The sequence below is a fragment of the Equus przewalskii genome, chromosome 1 (assembly GCF_037783145.1).
Source record: "Equus przewalskii isolate Varuska chromosome 1, EquPr2, whole genome shotgun sequence".
NCBI lineage: Eukaryota > Metazoa > Chordata > Mammalia > Perissodactyla > Equidae > Equus > Equus przewalskii.
In genome coordinates, this window is record NC_091831.1 from 94,425,930 (window position 1) to 94,447,929 (window position 22,000).

Sequence of the window (22,000 nt, forward strand, 5' to 3'; positions counted from 1 at the left end):
AGACCCCTGGTTTTCCAAAATGGAAAGAGCTCACGTGTATTCTGCTCGTATCCCAGAAAGCATGACTGAGACTCAGGGGAAGCAGAGCTTTTCTAGCACAGAATTACAAAAAAAAAAAAAGACCTCTAGGGGACTTTACATAAGGGACCTTGAGTGATGTGATAGGCAATGTCCTCCTACAACTTTTTTAATAGCAAATGCAGTAGAGAATTAATTTCCTCAACCCTTGAAAAAATGCCAAGGGTTTAAAATCGAATTCAATTAGGTGAAGGTGCTCCAGTGAGAGGTTTGTAATTATTATGGTCCAAATATGCAGCCTTGATCCAATTCGACCCTAGTGCATGTCCGTGGGACCACCTCCCTTGATCTTCAGTGGCTTAAGGACCGTCATGACGACTTACTGTGTGCCTGGCGCTATGCTAAGCATCGTGTAGGACTGAAATGAAGTAGAATTCTCACTTTGGGGAGAAAAGGAGTTTATGCTAAAGCTATCTATACTTTAGAAACTTGGAGACAAGAATAATTAGTCTAGGAAAAAATTAACTGAGGAAAGACTTATGGAGCAGCTAGATTCGGGCCTTAGGGAAGCACAGGATTTAGAAGAAGTGTTTGTAAGTGGGAGTGTGTGTGTACAGTACATATGTATTAACTATACATATATATAAATACATATTTAATGTGTATATATAAATATATATGTATTAAACCAGGAATTAACTGGAAATTTTAGAAGGAAACTCTTGAGATTCATTTTAACTTGTCTTACTGCATTTTATTTTATGGTGTTCTTTCTTTCTTTCCAAGTTTGACCTGCCCCTAAATGTCAATATTCTGAACTTGTTCCAGACATAACAAACTTAGCTTTCCTTGTACCATTTTATGTGTCCTCTCTCCCTTTTCTAGGCAGGTGAAATCCAGTTAAAATGAACGTCAGGCAGCCAAGAGGCGGAAAAGAAGTCGCACAGAACGGCTGGAGGGCTGGGTGTGTGGAAGATGGAAAGGAAGCATCGTCTCCCCCCGCACCTCCATCCCCAGCCAGGCTGGGTTTACTGTGTACCCCATAAGTCCTTCCTCAGCTGGTGAGCCCCCTCCTCCCCGCTCCCATCACAGTCATTTTAGGAGCGGGATTTAGGTGCTGAACCCATACTTAACATTTCTTCTGTAGTCCCCACATTAACAAAGAAACCCAAGGTGCTGCCGATCGCCCAGCAGCACAGGAACCCCCAGTACTGTCTGACCGGCATTTCCCCCAGTGTGAGGGCCTGGGCTTCTCACTGCTCTCCCACGGCCATGAGCATTATTTCAAGATGGAGGCACAGATGCACCGAGAGACAGGGCCCCTGTGCTGGGAGACGCTCCAGTCTGGGGGTTCTGACACTTGGGTCCTAGTGCCACCTCTGACCCTTCTTAGCTGGTGACCTTGAACAAGTCACTTAACTTCTCTGGGCCCTAAAGACCTCATCAGTAAAATGAGAGGGTTAGATTAGAAGTAGATGAGGCCAAAGGTTTCCCTCAGCTCAGAATTTCTGAGGTTCTAGGGCTAGGAGTGTGGTCCTTGGCTAAGCAGCACAGAACGAACTCTCTGTTCTCTGCAACAGAGCACAGCCCTGCTTCCAGCCGACTTGGTAGACCATTAAACAAGAAAACTCACAAGAACAACCCTCAGGGCCTTTGTTCTTCCTTCAAATAAGTTGAACAGTTAGATATTTTCAGCTGTGCCATTGGTGCCAAGAATTCCGTCATATTTGTCATATTCAATCCACCTGCATGGGCGAGCGGCGATTTCAGCCATGGAATGTTAATGTTCACTGACAATACAAAACTTACAGTGAAGAAAGAAAGAAAAAACCGAGGGGAGGCCCCAAACACAGAAAACTCATTACCTGGGGTAGTGGGGTCAATAGCGTCCCCCGAAAATTCATGTCCACCTGGAACTTGTGAACGTGACCTTATTGGAAATAGGGTCTTCGCAGACGTAATCAAGTTAAGATGGGGCCCTACTGGTGAGAGTGGGCCCTAACCCCATGACTGGTGTCCTTGTAGGAAGAGGGAAATTTGAACACAGAGAGACACACACGCAGAGCAGGCGGCCAGATGAAAACGGACGTAGAGAACGGAAGGACGCATCCCCAAGCCAAGGAAGGCCAAGGATTGCCAGCAACCACGAGAAGCCGGAGGAAGCAAAGAACAGACCTCCCCTGAGAGCCGTCCAGAAGGAACCAACCTTCCGACACCTTCATGTCAGACTTCATGCCTCCAGAGTGGTCAGAGAATACGCCCAAATTTCCTCAGGTGACTCAGTGGTTCCAGTCCCCTGTCCTTTAGCAGCTGAAGAGACTTTTGCCTCATTCTTTGAAAGATCCCTGGTTACCCAGACAAGCTCCAACCAACTCACACCATAGTCAGCTAACCGGCATGAACACCCACAGGTGACTAGTTAACACAATACAAACTGTATTCTGTGTACAAATACCTGCTGGCTTGGCTTCTCTGCCTCCCTGATTCAGCCGTCAGAGCATCCTTTCCTCTCCGGCTGGTTACCAGTAAAGTGTGGGAGCCCAGAGACATGGACGCTACGGGGACAGGGGTCTCCCTTCCTTGCAACCCAAGCAAACAGGACTTGACAAACAAGCTTCAGTACTGACGGGAGTCCCACGGAAAATGCCTCTCAGGGAAAAACAAACCAAACTCCTAAAGAATTTCTCTCTTCTAATTCCGATCTGGTTGAAGACGGGGATTTTGTCCAGGTCCAGGCCCAGGGGTGAGAAAGCCCAGCATCAGATCCTGCCCCACCAGGTAGGCTGTGCGTCCCTGGACAAGTTTCTTAACCCCTCTGGGCCTGTCTGCAAACCGAATGCGTTAATGCACAGAGAGTATTTTTAAACAACCCCTGGCGTACAGGACGTGCCACCAAACATCACCCCTACCGTTACTGCTACTAAACTCTCCTCCATTTTGCCTCAGTAAATCCCCCGATCCAACAGATAGAAATTACCACAAAAAAATACTGACACGGAGGCCTCATCAACAATGAAATACCTATCGGACTGACTGCTTGGGCCTCCTCCAACAAGTTTAAAATTAATCCCAGAACACATTCTCGATTCTTCTAACACAGAACCATGTTAGACTTAATAAATCACTGGATAATGTGTTTAGCATCAAGTTCCATTAACAGTTGCAAGACGTGTTCTTGTTTCTGTGCTAAAAGGGGTTCCGGCAGTGCACGGTGCAGACCCCTCCTCTTGACACCCTCCCCCTCCTGCCAAGGGGTCCCTCCTTCCCCCTGAAAGGCTGCCTCCTCAGGCACACCTCCCTCCTGCAGGTAAATCCTCTCTTGCCTGGCCCGGCTCTCCCAGCAAACCTCCTTGATGCCCTGGAATAAAACCCCAGGCCAGCACAGTAAGCCTCAAACGGCCCTGTGAGAAGTGTCAGAAGGACAGCGGAGGCCGCAGCACACCAACGACAAAAACCTCACACCACCCCAATCTGTCAGCCTTTTGGTGGCATCTTAGATAAAAGCAGTCAACCCTAAATGTGGGCAATGTGACATCTTGGGGAGAAAGCAGGGGGGAAAAGGGCCAGTGTCTCCCGCCTTTACCTGCCATTTAACTAAAGGAGTCGAGCTGTTCATAAAAAAAAAAAAGTCACTAAGCCCACAGCAGACCACAGGGAGAAGGCCCAGCCATCCCCCTCTGAGATGTTCCTCTGAGTTCTCTAAGTCACTCACTGCCATGGGGCTAGGGCTGTGTCAGAGGCACTGCCAGAAGGTTCCAGGGTATGTCCCACTCTGTTGAGAACTGTGCACCCCCGGACAACGGGAGCCGACTTGGGCCCCATTCTCACCTCACGTGGAGGTTTAAACTCCGGGGGTGAGCACCTCTGCCAGCAGCTCACAGAACCGCCTCTCAGCGCATCCAGGCTGTGCTGGGCCCGTGCGTCTTCCTCCCAAGGAGAGTCCTGTCAGATGAGTCTTCAGGGTAAGCGGGCTTTGAAGTTCCCCCTCTCACCACCACCGCTACCTCAAGCCCAAAGTGATGGAAAGCGGCAATAATAGGGCCAACCCTGTTTTCCAGAGATGCCAAGAGACATTTGTTCATTTATTTATCTTGGAACATTAAGCACTGAGCACCAAGACCTTTTCCTGCCCCAGATCAAATGAGGGAGCGGCGCTGGGAGATGGGGACCAGGTGACGGTGCCAGGAAGCGGCTGGTGGCAGGGAGACGGAGGAAGGAGAAAGCCCCATGGCAATCTGGGCTCACCTCTTCCAAATCAGGTCCCACGAGGTGAAGGGACTGTCTGAAGTCACACAGATTTGGGAAAAGAGAAGGGAAGGAATTTACAGATAATTAAATACATTTATGTTAATGTTCTCAGTGGTGGCCAAAATTAAGACCCTGAAATTGCCTTTCTGTGCAAACTCACTCACGTGAAAACAGTTTTATTTGACCATAATTTTCCACAAAGTCATAAGGTCACACACTCAACCTGCTGAAATTTCAGGAAATATCCTATAGGTTCCTAGTAAGAGGAGAGTCACCCTAAGCAAGAAAACGTGAACTTCACATTTAAATGTCAGGAATGGCGACTAACCCACGTGCTTCCACAAAAGGAAGTCACTAAACTAAAAATAGCTGAAGACTGAGTCACCAGTGAAGCATGCGCATTTAATTGAGCACTTCGACATGCCCTCACTAAGATCCTGGGAGAAGGGGGTCTTTCCGGTGGGCAAACAGCCCTGCTGAAAGAGCAGTACGGTGGACCCTCGGTACCAGGGGGGAATGGGTCCAGGACGCCCACGGAGACCAAAATCCATGGCTGCTCAAGTCTCTTATACAAATGGTGCAGTATTTGCATGTAAACCACGCACATCCTCTCCCATACTTTAAATCATCTCTAGATTACCTGTAACACCTAATACGATGTAAATGCTGTGTAAATAGTTGTTATACTGTATCGTTTAGGGAATAATGACAAGAAAAAAGTCTGTACATGTTCAGTACAGGCACAGCCATCGTAGGCCTTTCAATCCGAGGTTGGCTCTGAATCCGCAGATGGGGAACCGTGGATACTGAGGGCCAACCGTACTTTCTACCAGAGGAAAATGGGCACAGCACGTAGCAGAATTGTTTCCTCTGCCATCAAGAAACCATTCGATCCATACCCGAGAACAAACCAAAGATCATAAGCCAGGTGCTTCCTTCCTCTATGGAGACCCTCGAATTTTCTCAGGGGACAGACACTTTAATGGAGAAATTTGAAAGTGCTAACATCGGGTTAAAAAACTTGTACTGTGATTGAATTCTGTAATATCAAAAGCAAAATCACAGTTTACTAGAACCCAACAAACCCCAGTGCCCAGTTTACTGGAAGTTTTAAGACACGAGTACAACCGGGGGGAAGAGCATCTCCAGATTCACTGCCTTCCTGGGAACGGTACGCATCCCACCCAGTCTTCTACATCTGCAAACAAGCTTCCAGAAGGCGGGTACTGGGAATGGGGTGGGAGGGCAGGACCTGGCACAGCGCTTCACTGAAGAACTGCTGACCCCATGGAACTCACAAGCAAAGGAGAAAGTTTCACCTTGAGATGCAACAGAAAAGGACTTACAGCTACCCTCAGTTGAAGAGAAAAGAAAATTGATGGTGAGTCCCCATTCCTGAGCACTCTGGTCTCCCAAGGCCCCCAGTGCCAGATCTGCACACGGTACTCGGCTGACGAACACCCTTTGGGGCCTGGAAGGAGAAGGTTAACACGTGCGGCCCACTGTAACTCTGACACCTGCTCCTCACCACGGCAGGCATCAGGAAGCAGATGTGTGAGGAGACCCAACCCACAGGCAGCCTCTGGAGCCCCTGCAGGGGAGAGACGCTGGGCAGGGCTGACTCCAGGCCCTCTGGCCTCTTCCAGCCCTGCGGCTCTCTGACGATGAATTCTGCTGGTCATGGGAGGAGCCACAGCTCCCCTCAGGCTCGGCCTAGAAACTAGGAAAGGTTCTGGTCTCCTTTCCTTCCGAGACCAAGAGAAGGTTCTGGGGGCAAGAGCATACAGTCTGCGTGGCACTTCAAGGCACCCTTTGCTTATTCCTGTTTATAAATACCTCAGATGCTGTGAGCGGAAACAGGATCTCCGGCCAGCTTGGAGCAGCAGGCCTAGAGGTGACATGGGTATAATTGTGACAAGTGCCCAAGTCTTAGAAGACAAACTCCACCAGCTAAATGCAGATAAATATGGAGGACTGACTCTCTCTCAGGCCCTGGGGCTAAGAATGAAGGAAAGGGTATGGTGGGGCAGTCACCCATCAGGTGCTGACAAGCCAGCCCCAACAGGGGGCCTCCAGGGAGCCCCTGCCCAGCCTCTACCATGCGACCTGCTGATTCTGAGCGCAAAACAGAGCCTCGCCCCCAACTTCTAGGTCACAGCCCAAGTGGAGGGACTCCAAGATGCAGGATTCTGGAAGAGGGAGGGGACCCCATTTGTGTCTCCACATAACTTGCTTCCAATGGTATCTGGAGCTATTCTCCCCTCTGAATATGCTGTGCTGTGCAGCTCTGGGCAGGTCACTTGCCCTCTCTGGGAATTGTGAAGCCTACCCTTAAAGAACCCATGTGGTATATAACTGAACAACACAGATCTTAGAATCGGGGCCTGGGTTCGAGTTCAGCTTCTGCCAAGAGACTTGGGTGAATACCTAAATTTTATGAAAGTTTGCTTTTTCTTTTATAAAATGGGAGAGGGTAGGTTACATTACAGGTTATTGAGGGAAAGAAGTTGACGAAATTATGCAAGTAAAAAAAAAACCTTTATAAAATACTCACTGATATACTCAAGATAAAGTTTGTAAAATGCTTTGAGCTTTTTAGAGGAAAGCTGCCTTATTAAATATTTCAAGATTAGAAAAATATTAACTTTGAAGCAATAGCTAGGGAATTTTAAACCCATGAAGAGCAGGGGAATTGTCCCCAGGCAGTCCTGAACTTGGCTTTATCAGATCCTTCTACTGAGGATGCTGATAATCTAGAAAAATAAAAACAAGCTCTAAGATGGAAAGGGCGGCCCCTGGGTTGATATATTTTGGGGTCTTACTAAACGGATTGCGTCTCCAAGTAAAGAGACGGAAGGAGGTTCGCATCCTCAGTGTTCTTGTCTCCCCTGCGGCCAACACAAACATCTCGACTGCTGTTCCAGGACTCTCCCCCTCCCTTCCCACTTGCGAAGCAAGCTTTCTCAGCCTTCTGCAAAGCCTGAGGGCAAGTCCCAACTGCCACCCCTTGTCCCCGGGAGCCCTCCTCCTCCGGAAAACCGGCAGGCATTTGCTCGAGTCCACCCCCAGCCTCCTCCTGCCCAAGGCAGCAGGCGAGCTCCATGCGATCCTCTACACCACGAGGCAGGTGTGCCTCACACAACGCAGACTCAGCAACCAGCTCACTTTACAGGAGCTCTCCCTCTGCCTGGCTTTCCTGATCGGACGTGGTGCCAATCACCAGTGTGCTGGGAAGGGAGGAATTGGCCATCAAGGAAGATTATTCCATCCGAAAGGAGAGAAAGGCTTCTCTATAATTAGGAAACAAAGTGGTCCTGTTGACAAACAATTGAAAGTTGGGAGCACCCTCCTGCATAAAGCAGTGGTTTGTAAATGAGGAGGACAGAACTCCCTCAAAAAGAGCGTCCATACCACTGGGGGGATGGTTTTCAAAACGAAACCCCACTGCTGACATTCCACCCTGCTCCCCAGGGGGACCGATGGCATCCCTTCATTCTAAGCTCTGCGGGGGCTACGAAAGAAGTGTGATACATGGCATCCATGGACAAACTAGAAAACAGTGCAAATCCATGCACAATTAAGTACAAAATCTTGAAATATCTACCCTAAATACTAGAGGAATTCAAACAAAAGAGGCAGAAAGAAGGAGGAGGTGGACCCAGATAGCTGGGGAACCATGGGAAGAGATGGAGCAGAAGGCACGGTGAGGAGGAGGAGCAGGGGCAGACAGCAGGCTGGGCTCACCGGCTGAGCCAAGGCCGGAAAACACAGGACAATTAGGAGAGACTAGCAGACAGGGCAAGAGGGACGGGTTTGGGAGCAGCGGAAGTGAGTCACTGTGGAACAAAGCTTCAGGGCTTCACTTACAAGGAGAATTCCAGACATCAGCCTGGAAGATGGCGCCACACAAACGCCCCTACAGCCATGCATGCTTGGCCGGGACACGGAGGGAGTGACTTGCAACAGGAGGTGCTGAGAAGCATTTACTTGGCTACATGTAACCTGAGCCATGGGATGCTGGACAGGTACTGTCATTCACCACTTGAACATCACCACGAACCTTCAGTGGCATCTGACAGTTCGGTGGCAGTTTTGTCCAACCTGCTTGGAATGGAATCTTCGTTTGGGGGCCCATCCCCGCCAGACCCTAAAAATCATACCGTTTCCCCCCTCCGCATTTTGTAAATACCCTTTCATAACTAGAAAATTTGCAAGTCTCCCCTCTACGTAAAAGTGATGATTCATATCCCTTTCATCTCTGTTGGCAATTCTGGTCTATGCCCTTCTAACTCAACCCTCACGTGTGAATTCTACACGAGGTTAGATGTACAGTGTTGAGCACACAGTGGGCATTCCATAAACATCTGTCGATTGACCGAGTCTGTGAGAAAGGCCTGAAGCGTCACCATTCTGACCTCTCGCGCAGAATTTTCCTATGAGGAGATTATTACATTAGGCAGAGCGGTACTCGGCCTTTATGACTAACTGCCACGCCACCACAGATCAAGAGAAAAAGCTCAAGGTGACCTGGGCTGTTAGCAGCTTTTGGATATTTTAAGACCATCTTGAAGTTCAGGCGATAATTATCCATCTAAATGAAAGTCTTCCCCTCTCCGTCACTTGCAAAAGCTATTGTCCAACGTCGCATTTCTTTTACCCTCCTCTTCTTTTACCTTCGTCTCAAGAACATCTTACTAGGTTCAAAGAGTTTATACATCTACTTCAGAAACTGCTCACAAATAAAGAAAGAGAAACTGCTGTTCCAGGGAGCAGAAGGGAGGCAAGGCCCCCAAAGAGAAGGCAGACACACATGCACCGATCGTTAGCCTTCGGGTGAACGCTGGGAGACCACGAGAAGACGCCCGACTTCTGCGCCACACACTCCAAAAGCCCCAAGGCGACAAAGCGGCCTGTGGTATTTTCCAACCAACATGAGGTTATGTGACCCAAAAACATAAATTTGAATGCAATGAATCCTAGGTTAACCCAGATCGAGATGTTGGCAGAATTACAAAATAGGGATCCTTTTTAGCATCTAAGGAAAATGGAGAAATCCCTGGTCAAATATCTGTGGCGTCTGCAGCAGGTTTGCGTAAATAGGTCACAACCTTTTTGTTGCAAAGATTTCTACTTCATTGAGATGCTTTCTGTGGATATCGCCCACAATAGGGTGGACAAATTCTCTGGGGACAGACAGTTCTGGCCGGAATCACGACTCTACCACCTACAGGTTGTGCAACTCTGGGCAAGTTTCTTAACCTCTTCGCGCCTCAGTTTCCTGACCCATTAAATGGGGCTACGAAGAGTGTCTGATTACAAGAAAAGTTAAAAACGCAAACGCAACACCAAAATGGCAGTGGTGTGCTCACCAGAGATGGCAAAGGAGGGACTCGCTTTATCCAACGAGGCTACAGGATCTCAGCCCCGAGTCAAACGTCTGGGTCTTCAAGCCTGGTTAGTCCAGCTCCCAGACTTGCCTGTGAGCGATCACGACCAATACAATTCAACCATCTTCTACAGGCGACGAGTGGATCCCACACAAACATGTTCCCAACCCCATTCCAGACCATTTGCTTCTCTATCAGCCACCCAGAGAAAATATTAAGTTTGTGAACCACAGGTTGGGGTGGAAGACCCTCACCCTGGGATCCAGTAGTGCTCTCTGGTTGATCATAGCTACCAAGTCACCTTATCTTTAAACTGATGGAGCAGAACTAGATGATAACAAAAATTTCTATTCATGTAGCTCTACAGTTTATCCAATGCTTGTGATTTAAATACATTACCTCAGTTACCTCTCAAACATGTCACAAAGTGCACTGGTGTTTGGAGTGGAGACCGATTACCTAACTTACTGTTCACAAAGTGCGTCCTCAGACATTACCTCATTTGGTGCTCACAACAGTTCTGTGAATTATTAATGCAAGCAAGGCACTAAGGCCTGGGGACCCTCCCTGTGCCAGGCCCTGGGTAAGGCTCTAGGAATATAAAGAGGTGAGGCACCTATCCATCTCAGAGGCCCGTCGCAGACTGGATGGAACTCAACCACTTCAGCCCCATTGACAGATGCTCTGGAAGGCCTCTCCCATCCAAAGAGAGCCTTTAAAAACAATCTGCATTCCTCTTGTAAGCTCTTTGGTGGCAGAGACAAGACTTCTCTTTCAATTTTCGTGCAACAACCAGCTTTCTACGTAGAGTCAATAAATAGACAGATGGATAGATGATATTAATGATAGACCGAGGGAAAGGGACTGTGTTTTCTAAATTGGGAAAAATATCCTTGGCTATAATCTACTTGGCATTTTCTATCATCTTACCATTTAGAAGGGCATGTTTTTCAATGTTATTGAGAAGAGTGAGTGAGCACTTTATTTACATGATCAGAATAGGGAAGGGAACCCCAGCCAGGGTACTTGGAATCTGAGAAGCTGACGTCTACAGGTTGAACACAGTGCGGGCCACACAGGGAGTGGTGAGGGGCTGGAAGCTCAGCAAGCATTCACGGAAAGTGACCTCGGGGCCACGCACAGGCCAACGATGAGGCCAAGGGTGTCCGGACCCCAGGAGAGCCTGACAACAGAGGCCCGACAGAGAGAGGGCTCGATAAACGTTTGCTGAACAAATGCAGGACTCCAGCGCAATCACCTCATCCCAGGAATATTGTGTTTCCCTCAATTTTTAGGGGGCAGTAATGCCATAATTGGACACATAAGAAAAGTTAATAGGATACCAAACAGTACATGTGGAAATTTGCCAAAATGCATCGTTCCATTTTAAGAGAACAAAGCAAGGAAGACAACAACATGCAGAATATGCTGCCAGTTATATAAAAAAGAAAGACACAGGATGGAGATATACACATGCTTGCTGGGATAGGCATAAAATACCTCTGAAAAAATATGCAAGATGCCAGAAACATTCATGGCTCCTGGGAGCAAGGTTTTACTGTTCCATGTCACGCCTTCTGAATGTTACACCACGTGAGTGTATTACCTGTTCAAAAGTAAAGAAAGATCTCTACAGGACAAATTACCCAGTTTCTCCAACAAATTGCAGGGGGAAAAGGAAAAGGAAATGGACTTACTTCAAAGAGACACAAATGGCAGAACAACCAATCACAATGTGTGAACCTTACTTGCATCCTGATTCCAAAAAACTAAACTTCAGAAGAAAAGTACTTCTGATCTTTTCAAACAATTGGAAATTTGAACAATGACTAGATAGTTGATGATATTAAAGAATTATTTTAGAATTGTTAAAGAAAAGAATTGTTAACTTTCTAAAGTGTAATAATAGCATTATAGTTCTGTTTAATAAAGGACTCTATCTTTAAGGTAGATCATGGAAATATTTATAGGTGCCACTATCTGATGTTTGGGATCCCCTTCAGAATTCCTTCGGGCTGGGGGAAGCCCCTAGGAGTCCGGAGGAAACAGGAGTGGTCATGAGTAATCACTGTTGAAGCCGCTGTTGGGTACACAGGGGTTCACTGTATGATTCTTCCCGCTTCTGTATGTCTTTAAAATTCCCATAACTGATGCTAATAAATGAACGAATGATTATTTACAATAGCGCAATAGTCTCAGCAGTCACTGAGGTTCGAGTTCACACCCAACCTTCAGCCACAGTCCAGCCTCCAACGTCCCGGGGGGGATGAGCTGCTTGTGGCAAATAAGCTTCCAGCTGCTCCAGCTCCAGCCCTTCTGGTAAGTGTGCAGGGCATGCAAATATCAGTAGAAAACTTCATCACTAACTCCAAAATTAAGCAAGCAGAAAGAACCGAAGAAATTACTTTTGGAGGGCTCCCTTCCATGAGTGTGGACACTCCATGTTGGCTGCACACCCAGGCTCTCATCAAGGCAGAACATCAACAACACAAGCTAACTCTGCCTTTCAGCCCAGTGCGTCTTTCTCGAGTGCTCCACACACGGGAAGGAGCCAAGCAGGACACAGACACGACTGGAAACCTCTGCCTCACAGCGCTTACATCCCGACACTGCGGATTTTCAAACTCAGGTGCGAGACGGCCCCCTCTAGGGGAAAAAGTAGCCCTGCCAGACCCCCTGAGCACTTTTTATTCAAGTCCTAAATTTAAATTGAATTACTTTTATTCAACTCTTATTTATTATACTATTTATTAAAATGTACAAACATAAAACTAGACATAAACTTCTTTTAGCACTTTTACAATTATGGAGACCAAAACAAACGCACAAATAAATACAAATAAAATTACAAAACAGTAAAATTCAGAGTGACTACATTAATGGAATGAAGCTGATGCCATTTTCAGACCTGAATCCCCGACAGCGTCAGTTGTGTTCCCACCCGTCCTGGGCAGGTCCCATGAGCACCAAGCGCAGCGCGACAGCTGGGTCCTCACGCCCCTTTTCCCTGCGGGGACCACTGCTGCAGGCTCCATGTGCACAGTGTTCTGTTCCATCACTGGCTTCCCCTGCTGCTATCTCATGTTCTCCACGCTGAGTCCATCTCTGTATTTTTCTCGGTAGCAGCTTTACCTGGCTTGAACTCATCAGAAATTCACACACAAATGGGGGACACTGAGGCCGTGTGGCTGGGCTCTGACATAATTAGGCTATCCCAGTGACCCAGAACAGGCTTTTTAAATGTTTCCAATTATTGTTAACATGAAACCAAAAAGTCTGAGTGTTCTTAATTTAAGAACTCAAGGAAACTCAAGCATATATCCTTGGCCTTGGACTGGCAAATACCCGCAACAGAAGATGGAATGTCATGGTGCAACAGGAGTGGAGCAAAAAGTGCCAGGGGGGCTCAGACGAGAAGTCACATTATATCTCAGAAACAATATGAGCTTCCGCCTGATATAGTAAATCAAGAATTAATCAGCTTAAGCACATGCTTCAAAAGACTGGTGAGTAAACACATTGAAGGGCTGTACTTAATTCCAACAAGCTGCTGAGGTCCCCCCTCAGCTTCCTCTGCTCCCCATCCTTAAGAACTACAACACGGCACTTTAAGACATGAACAAATCCAGACCCCATGGGGTCAAGGAACAACTTCCAACATCAGCTCACATCCCTATAAGATGCTGCAACAGTGTGTAGTCGGTACCACCTAAAAAAACTGGGCACAAAACCACACCAAAAGATGCCATGGCTGGGTTAGCCGGGCTAAATGAATGGCCTGACTGTTTAAGAAAATGGAAAAAGGGGAACCCCGCTTAATAGAATCCTCTGCTTCAGGCCCTCTCAAACACCACGATTCGATATCCATGAATTCAACCTTTTTATCAATCTAAATACATTCTGTTCAGAAGGTTGGTCTTTGTTCTGGGATACTGACCTTCCTCACATTTTTGGTGTTAAAATATCTTTTCTTAAATGATGGCAATGATAGGAGATGACAGGGCTTTTTCATTGCCTTATTTGAAAGCACTAAAATTTGGCAATCCTATGTTGGATATCTTGACTTGTTTTTTACTACCCTCACTGACATGACTAAGTAAACGGCACACAAATAGAGTGAACCGTCATGTATTGCTTAATGATGGGGCTAGGTTATGAGAAACATGTAGTCAGGCGATTTCTGTCATTGTGCAAACATCATCGGGTGGATTGAAGGGGAACAAAACTTGCCACCCCAAAACGTGTCTCTTTAACATGAGGATTATTTTAGGCTGATTATTTTTAAGAAACAAAAGACTTGGAAAGTTTTTCTGGTTACCTCCCCATGAACTGCCTAAAAGAATTCAGATTTAAAAACCTGTCTCAGGAAGCAAGCTGTCACCTTAGCATGACATGAACTAGGTGGCACACAGGGAGGAACCTAGAAAAGCCTGTTTGTTGGGCTCCCTTCTGTGTTCTTCTGTTTCTGTGTGGCCAAACACTTATTTTCCTAAAGTCTGCTCCTTTTCACCCACTGGTGAATTCCTTCCTTCCCTTTGAAGTCTCTTACTTTCCCCACCCCTGACACCTTCTTCTGTCTCCAGCTGAGGATGGTATTTAAGGTGAGGGCTTCGGCCATTTTGGCAAGTACCTGGGCTTCTCCCATGTATATATATTATGAAACTTTTGTTTGTTTTCCTCCCATTAATCTGTCTCATGTCAATTTGATTCTTAAGACCAGTCAGAAGAACCTAGAAAGGCAGAGGAAAATTTCTTCCATCTCTACAGTACTTACACAAACCTAGATGGTCTAGCCTACTCCACACCTAGGCAACATGGTACTAATCTTATGGGACCTCCATTGTATACGTAAATATAGTCCCTCATTGACCAAAATGTCCTTATTGCTGCCCATGACTGTGCTAGAGTGATTGTGAGAAAATGGGGGCAGTTTTTCAAAGGTATTCTCTCTTTTTCCCTAATCTCTGCCACCTCCGTCTCCTCATTATGTAACATAGTATGTATGGTCCCACTGATGGATAATGTGGACGCCCAGCAATGAGCGAAGACCAGAAAGTAAAGACTCTGAATTGGACCAGCTGACTAATATCTTGAAGATTCAGTTCAGTTTCAAGGTGACTCTAAACTCAACTCAGAGGTAAACAAAAGCAAGTTGAAGATTAAGGCACATTTGAAGAAAAGAGAAAAAAGAAAAACAATAGGCAAGATCTGGGAGCCACAGAAGGCCATGTTTAAATCAGCGTGGTTACGTAAAACACAAGCACAGCCATAGAAATTCAAATATGAAGAACCTCGAAACTCTCAGAGTCAGCTAAGGCTTAGCGGGACTGCATCAAGTTCAGACCTCGAAAAGAGTAAGGCTGATTCAGACAACTTGGGAAAGTAGAATAACAAAAATTCTGTTCCCAAATGTTGGTTTGGGAAAGACGCTTCACAGAGGAGCAGGTGTGAGAGTTGGCCTCTCCTGGGTGAGACACAAGAAGGGGTGGGGCACTTAAGAAAGCTACCCAAACAGATGGCCTGTGATGAAGGCCAGGGTTCCTTTCTGACGCTCAATGGCCGGGGACAAACACAGCCGGTGATGGGGTGCAGGAGACAGGATTAGACGTGATGGAGATGCTGGAAATGTTTATCAGCAAGGCCAAGAGCTTTCTCTGGAGACCAGAGAAAACACAGCAAGCTTTCCCTGGCAATTCCAGCACATTCTGCCCAGAGGGCAAGGCAAACGTCCAATGCAGTTCCTCATTCTCCAACGCTCCCCGCTCCCTGCTCCCTGCACAGGATGACCTCTAGGAGAAGCCCTCGCCCGGCCTCTTATCAAGCTGAGAGCTGCAGGGTAGAGAGAAGAGAAATATTTGCCCCTAAATAGCCACAAAATGCTGTAGGATCTCCATGTGAAGCTTCTGCCTAAATAAGACTGGTTCTTAGCATCCTCAGAAACAGAAAACAGATATCTAAAATAGACAGCTTTCATAAAAAAAAACAATGCTGAAGCTCCTTCCATACTGCCAAGAAATATTAAGTGAAAAACAGCAAGGTTCCACATAGCATGTATAGTACCCTACCATTCATATAAAAGGGAGGGGAATTTCATAATGAGTTTGCTCATACGTGAATAAAACATCTTGGACGTGTGTGAAGACCTCTGGAGGATGAAGAAATTGGTGACACTGGTTGCCTCTAAGCAACAAAACTAGGTAGCAGGACTTGTGTGGACATAGATGGATTTGCTATCTAACCTTTTCGCCTTTTGAATATTTTCTTTCACAACGTAAATGTATTACCCATTTTTTTTTAAGATTTTATTTTTTTCCTTTTTCTCCCCAAAGCCCCCGGTACATAGTTGTATATTCTTCGTTGTGGGTCCTTCTAGTTGTGGCATGTGGGACACCGCCTGAGCGTGGTTTGATGAGCGGTGCCATGTCCGCGCCCAGGATTCGAACCGACGAAACACTGGGCCACCTGCAGCAGAGCACGCGAACTTAACCACTCGGCCATGGGGCTGGCCCCAATGTATTACCCATTTTTAAAACAATTTTTTCAATTAAAAACATTAAAAATTTTTAAATGTAAAATAAAAACAAAAATAGTCTTTATGCAGCAAACCGCACGCACTTGTTAATCTGGACAGCTGTGTTCCTCGCGCACACCAGATGCTCAGTTGGTTGAACTTAATGAACCTCCACTTAAAGCCAACAAAAGAAAATCAGAAACCAGGCAAACCCAGGGGTATCAATGTTCCAATTCTCTAAGAAGCTCTTTACCTGTTTGCAGCTTAATCATTGCAAAAGATCAGAAAACAGGTCCAGCATAACAAGCCCTACGCCCAGCTGGGTGCAGTGCATTAGCTTCACGGGTAACAAGAGGTCTGATCCTCCACCCACACCTGCCATTTTCTAAACAGAAAACATTTAATCCCAAAATATGATGCCCTGGAACCAAGACGACAAAAACAAATGTGCAGATGTGCAAATGATCCTGAAGGAGGATAATGTCAGCACCTGCATGGTATCAATACAGAAACAGCAGCATAGGGGTTAAAAATGTCCTGAACAGTGCACTGGCCAAAAAGGTTGGAATATGAACAGCTGCAATAAAATCCTACGGCCAGATCACATCAAGAGGCAGCCTGAACTTTCAGTGCTGTGTTCCAGGGGATAGTTTAGCCCAAGATGGAACAGGGAGGCTTAACCACCTCATGCCCCAGTCATCTACACGCTTAAATTGATCAAGGAGTTCTCAGAATCTACACTGGAATAAAAATCGGAATATTGTAAGCAGTAGGTCAAGGCAGAAATTCCGCCACAGGGAATCCTATTATATTGGCAGTCTCTCTCTGCTAGGCCTTTCCTAGAGCCAGGTTTGGGGTGAAAAGTAAGACAGACTCTGTCTCTGTCTTCCACAGGACCAAAGAAATAGTTTCATCCTCTAGGCAGGAGCTCTGGGCAAGGGCAGTGGGGAACCACTATAGCCTTTGTGGGCTCAGCCAGCGATTACAGGGAGAAAGGCGTAAGTGGAAGAAGTAAGGAATAATAGCAAATGAGAAGCCCTTTGCCCAAGACGTTATGAGAAAAGAGAGCAAGATAGAGAGAAAGGGGCCCATATTAACAGACAAAGAAACGAAAGCAATGATTCTAAGATGGCTGAGCTCTAAAACGTCCTAAACAAAAAACCAAAACTCAGAATCAACTCTTCAGAACACGCCAATCAATGCATAGTGATCATCTTTGGTTCATTCTAAAAAACAGGTAAAAACAGAGAAAGCAAGCCAAAGTTGACTGGGTTCCAGCAAGAAATAAAGGTGACCGGGACTTCCAATTAAAAGCAAGTTGGCTGGCAAACTGAGAGTCGACGTTTACCAAAACTGCGAAAGTGATAAAGGAAATGAAGGTGAAAGCAAAAAGGAAAGAAAGAGAACTTCCCCAGCTGAAAGGAGAAGAAAGATCGTGCTGTTGCACTTGCCATCTGGTTTATTTCAAGCTCGAGAAAAGAACAGGAAAAACGCAGAAAAACCAGTGAACAGGCTAGATTACCAGCAAGAATCAGTCACACACTTGTGTTTCTGCCAGGCCGGCAGGCGCTGCGGGTGCTCCCCCTACTCGAATGACTAAGTAACTCGCTTAAATGCATTTGACACACGATCCCTGAACTCTGAAAAGCACTTAATACCGTGGCTCATGAAATCTTAATCTAAAAATGTTCCTCCATTTATAATCAAGCCGCACCACATTGACAACTGGCCAGGAGGGCTGAGCGGAGGCAAAGAGGTATTTGGAAGGATGCCGGGGAGAATGGTATCATCAGGGGCTGTTTATCACTTTGAGGGACTGTTCTCCCCCTTTCTAAAGAGAATAAGAGATTTGGAGTCTAAAAACAATGTAAGTACCAGGAAAGGCTTAACAGAGAAAATGAATTACCTGATTCAATCAAAGACTGAAAAAATAAGAAATAAAACACCATGTGATTTGGAAAATCCCACAGACTCCACAAAATCTGGAATATGCTTAATGAATTGGATGGGGAGGAGGCAGGGGGAAAAAATCAGCCCCTGATAGGAAATATTGGGGGATAGATATGAAGAAAAACTGTAAAAAAGGCAACAGAACATCTTATTTAGCAAATCTATAGCGGTTCCTATGTGCCGGGCACTGTTGTAAACGCTTCGGATACAGGAACTCACGTCATCCTCAAACAACCTTCTAATCTAAGTACCATTATCATTCCTGTTTGATAGATGAGCAAACAGAAGCACAGAGAGGTTAAACAGCTTTATCAAGGTTACAGCTAGCAAGAAGCAGGCCTCGGATTCAAATCCAGGCACTCTGGCACCCAAATGAGTGCTCCCAACCTCTCTGGACTCCCCTAGAATTTAAACAATTGAGATAACTAGGCTGGGAGTGAAATGCAAGCCAGGCACTGACTGGATCCAGGGTCAACAGATCATCCCTCAGTCATGGCTTTGTGATGACCAGTCAGCCCTGTGACCTCCCCAGGCCTCAGTTTCTTCACCTGTGTACCGAGAAGGTGGTTTAGATGAACTCTATCTAAGGTGTATTCAGCTTTAATATGCCACAAGTCCATGCTGACTGATCTGCTTTCTGACTGCTTTTTAATTCATCCTAAAACATGCAGCAAGTTGTGTTAAGGCTTTTCTCTGCCTCCTGACCTTCAGAAGATTATCATGTCCTCTCTACTCAGGCAAATGACAGAGGGTAGCGAAAAGGGTACTACAGGGTTTCTCTTTGGGGCTCTACTGAATGCAGTTGTAATGAAATGGCCCTTGAAAAGCTCTGGGCACAGATCACATGAACTCTGCCCAATCTACAGTCTTCCTAGGACCCTCTCATGAGCCTGTTCTTGGAACCTGCCTTTGGATCCAGTTACTGGAATGCAGGGGAAACACACAGTGGAACAAACCTTATCTTCTTGGTAGGGTCCGTCCTCTTTGTTAACACCCATTCTTGAGGACTGAGCCGACAAAATTCATGATGGGTGAACTCAACACCCACTCCCAACTTAAGGGGCCTCCAGAAGTATCCCTCCCAAGCTAGGTATTAAAGGTCGCCCAGGATGCCTCTTGTGAGTGGAGATGGGCCTTACAGGTGGCTCATGCAGTCCTTGACTGGAAGGCCTTTCTAAGCATCCCTGACAGGTGGCTGTCATCTGGCCTCTGCCTGGACACTTCCAAGGTCAAGGCGCTGGTTGCCTCGCCTGGCAGGGAGCCACCTGCGCTGCTGGACAGCTCTCGCTGCGAGGAAAGCCCACGAAGCGCCTAGAACAGTGCCCCGCGCGGAGCCAAATTCAGTAAGTGCGCCTCCAAATGGGTCAAAAGCTGCCTCCCTACAATTTGAACCCAGTGGTCCCGGGTGTGTCCCTGGAGCCCAGAAAAGCAAAAACCTCTCGGATATCCGGGTCTGTAGTCGGGCCCCTTGGCCCTCTCCTTCCAGGCGCATATTCTGGGCCTCCATCACCACGCCTGGGCCAGCATACCCACTCCCCAGACCCCAGATGTCCCAAGACTGCGCACCGACGTAGAGATGGCCGGCAGGGAGACCGCGGTCGGGGCTGTCCCCAACCTCGGAACCTGGGGCAGGAGGGGACAAAGGGCTTTCAGGAAGGCGTATCCCACTCGCTGTGGTCCAGGCGGCCCCCCTCCCCTCCAGTGGGCAAGCCGGCTCTCGGGATCCCCGCGGCGCCGGGTGACAGGCCCCCGAGGATCCGGAGCGCGCAGACTGCGGCGCGATGGGCCGAACCACGACGGGGACGGCAGGGCTCAGAGGTTTGACCCAAGGATGCGGGGCGCGATCTCGGCTTAGCGGAGCTCGCTCGAGCGAGGCTTTACCTGCGCGTGGTTGACGACAGCGGCCCGGCTCGCCCCTGGTCGGGCTCCCACAGCTGCGCGGCTGCCGGCGGCGCTCATAGAAATACAGCCGGAACCCCTGGCCAGGGCAGCTCCCGCCGCTACCGGCCCCGCCCAAGCAACAGCCGCCACGCCCCTGACGACCGCTCCTGCCACGCCCCTAACCACGGAAACCCGCCCGGTCATTGGGCGGCCCGGCCGCTGCTCTACCAGCCCCGCGCTCTGATTGCACCCGGAGGGTAGCCCATTGGTCAGCGGGGCTGCTCCTCAGAGCGGAGGCGGAGCCCTGGGGGCGGAGAGCGCTTAGTAACAATTGGTTACTTTTGACGTCTTTAGCCCGTGGGCCAAGACGCGATTGGATAAGGCCAGCCCGGAGGGGGCGGGAAAAAGGGAGGAGGGCTAAAAGATGGGTCGTGTTTGATGTTGATGGGGGCGGGGTGCAGAGAGAGTGACAATTGTGGCCGCAAGCTGGTTTTGGGGGCTGAGTTAGGTCACGTGTCGTCTGGGGTTGGGAGGAAGGAGGATGGCTGGTAGCTCAGCTACGGGGTCTGATGGCTCCAAGCCAACCGAGTGACGCACCTGTAGCCCAGGACGCAAGGGGTGAAATTTGGGGTCGTGCCCCAGGAGAGAGGAGGGAGGGTAGTGAGTCACCAAGCCGCAAGGACAGGAAAGAATGTGGAGGCAGCAGCCTCCGGCCACTGCCAGCTAGGGAAGGGTGATGAGGACGTGCCGGGCAGTATGGACCTCAATTATTGTCCCACTGTCCTTTCAGCCCTTAAGATGACCCTTGTCCAGTTGAACGCAACCTGGAAGAATGTAGCCTTTGGAGTTAGACCTAGAATTGGGCCTCGTCTTGGCACGTACAGGTTGCCCGTGGCCTAGAGCAAGTCCCTCAACCTTTCTGTATGCACTCTGACTTGATTTGGCAACTGGAAGTAACAATAGTAGTTGATGAGAAGATTAAATTACTGGTAAACACTCACAGTGCCTAGCATTCAGTAGGCATTCAATTGCCACCGGTTCCCCACCCACTCACGCCCATCCGTCCATGGAACTAGGCCCAGTTCTAAAATTCTATGAGCCTGAAACTCCTTTGCAGTGCCATGTGCTTTATCAAGAATAGAACACTAGACTGACTTGAAATGCACCCCCTTTAGCACCCCCTTTAAGGAAGGCAGGGCCACCCTACCAGGACCCAGAAGGGATGGAAGAGAGAAAGCAGGAGACGAGATGGGAGGAGCAAGTTAGCCAGAGAAGGGGAAGTGGTATTTGTTGCAAAGTTAAATTTCTTCTAACACGTTTCAGGATTAGGACGGGGAAAAATGGAGCTTGCTTTATCCTGTTCACCCATTCAAGGGGCTGATGGCTCACGTGTCATGGAGCATGACCAGATAATGCTTTGAAGGCTGGTCAGCGCTGGACCAGAAACCACCGTCAAGGGACCCCCCCCCCCCCCACAGCCCTTCCCCACTCTGAAGATGTGCAAGTCCTGGAGTGTGAACAGAGATAGCCTCACAGGCCTGAATTTAGCCCCAGACCTGTTGGGTCTGCCTTTGAGAGGACCCACGTGGTGTTTCAGGGTGAAGAAGAATCCTTTGCCGTTGTCGAATTTTTCATTCAGTTGTTGTGTTACCTAAAAAAAAGGATTACCTCAGCATTTATTTATTCCCCTATATCCTCTTCCATCTCGGGAAAGAAAAACCCAGACTGTGTAGGAGAGGATTTTAGTGAGGGACCCGCTTCGTTCTGACTCTTCGTGTTAAGACAGTTTGAGCTTTCAGAAAAGAGCTTTAGATCTGTTGCCGGTTGTTCATGTGGATCAAGGCTGCCCCAGGTACAGAAGCCCAAGGTGACCTGGCCTACATGCCAATCTATATGACCCGATGGATTTTATGGTGTGGGTTAAGGCTGCCCCAGGGAGAGAAGCCCAGGGCATCCTCGCCTACACGCTTATCTATGTGACCAGATTCATATCTAAAGTTATACG

The 22,000-nt window shown here is 47.8% G+C and overlaps 1 protein-coding gene across 2 annotated transcripts in view; it reads right to left on the reverse strand.

Moving 5' to 3' along the window:
• The window catches only part of ABHD2 (abhydrolase domain containing 2, acylglycerol lipase), a 96,312-nt gene extending 75,849 nt beyond the window's left edge, over positions 1-20,463 (reverse strand). For both annotated transcript variants that reach the window (XR_011539639.1, XM_008525427.2), the window contains exon 1: positions 19,996-20,463. The gene's annotated coding sequence lies outside the window, so the exon portion shown is untranslated. The remainder of the gene's footprint in view (positions 1-19,995) is intronic.
• Positions 20,464-22,000: the final 1,537 nt, after the last annotated feature.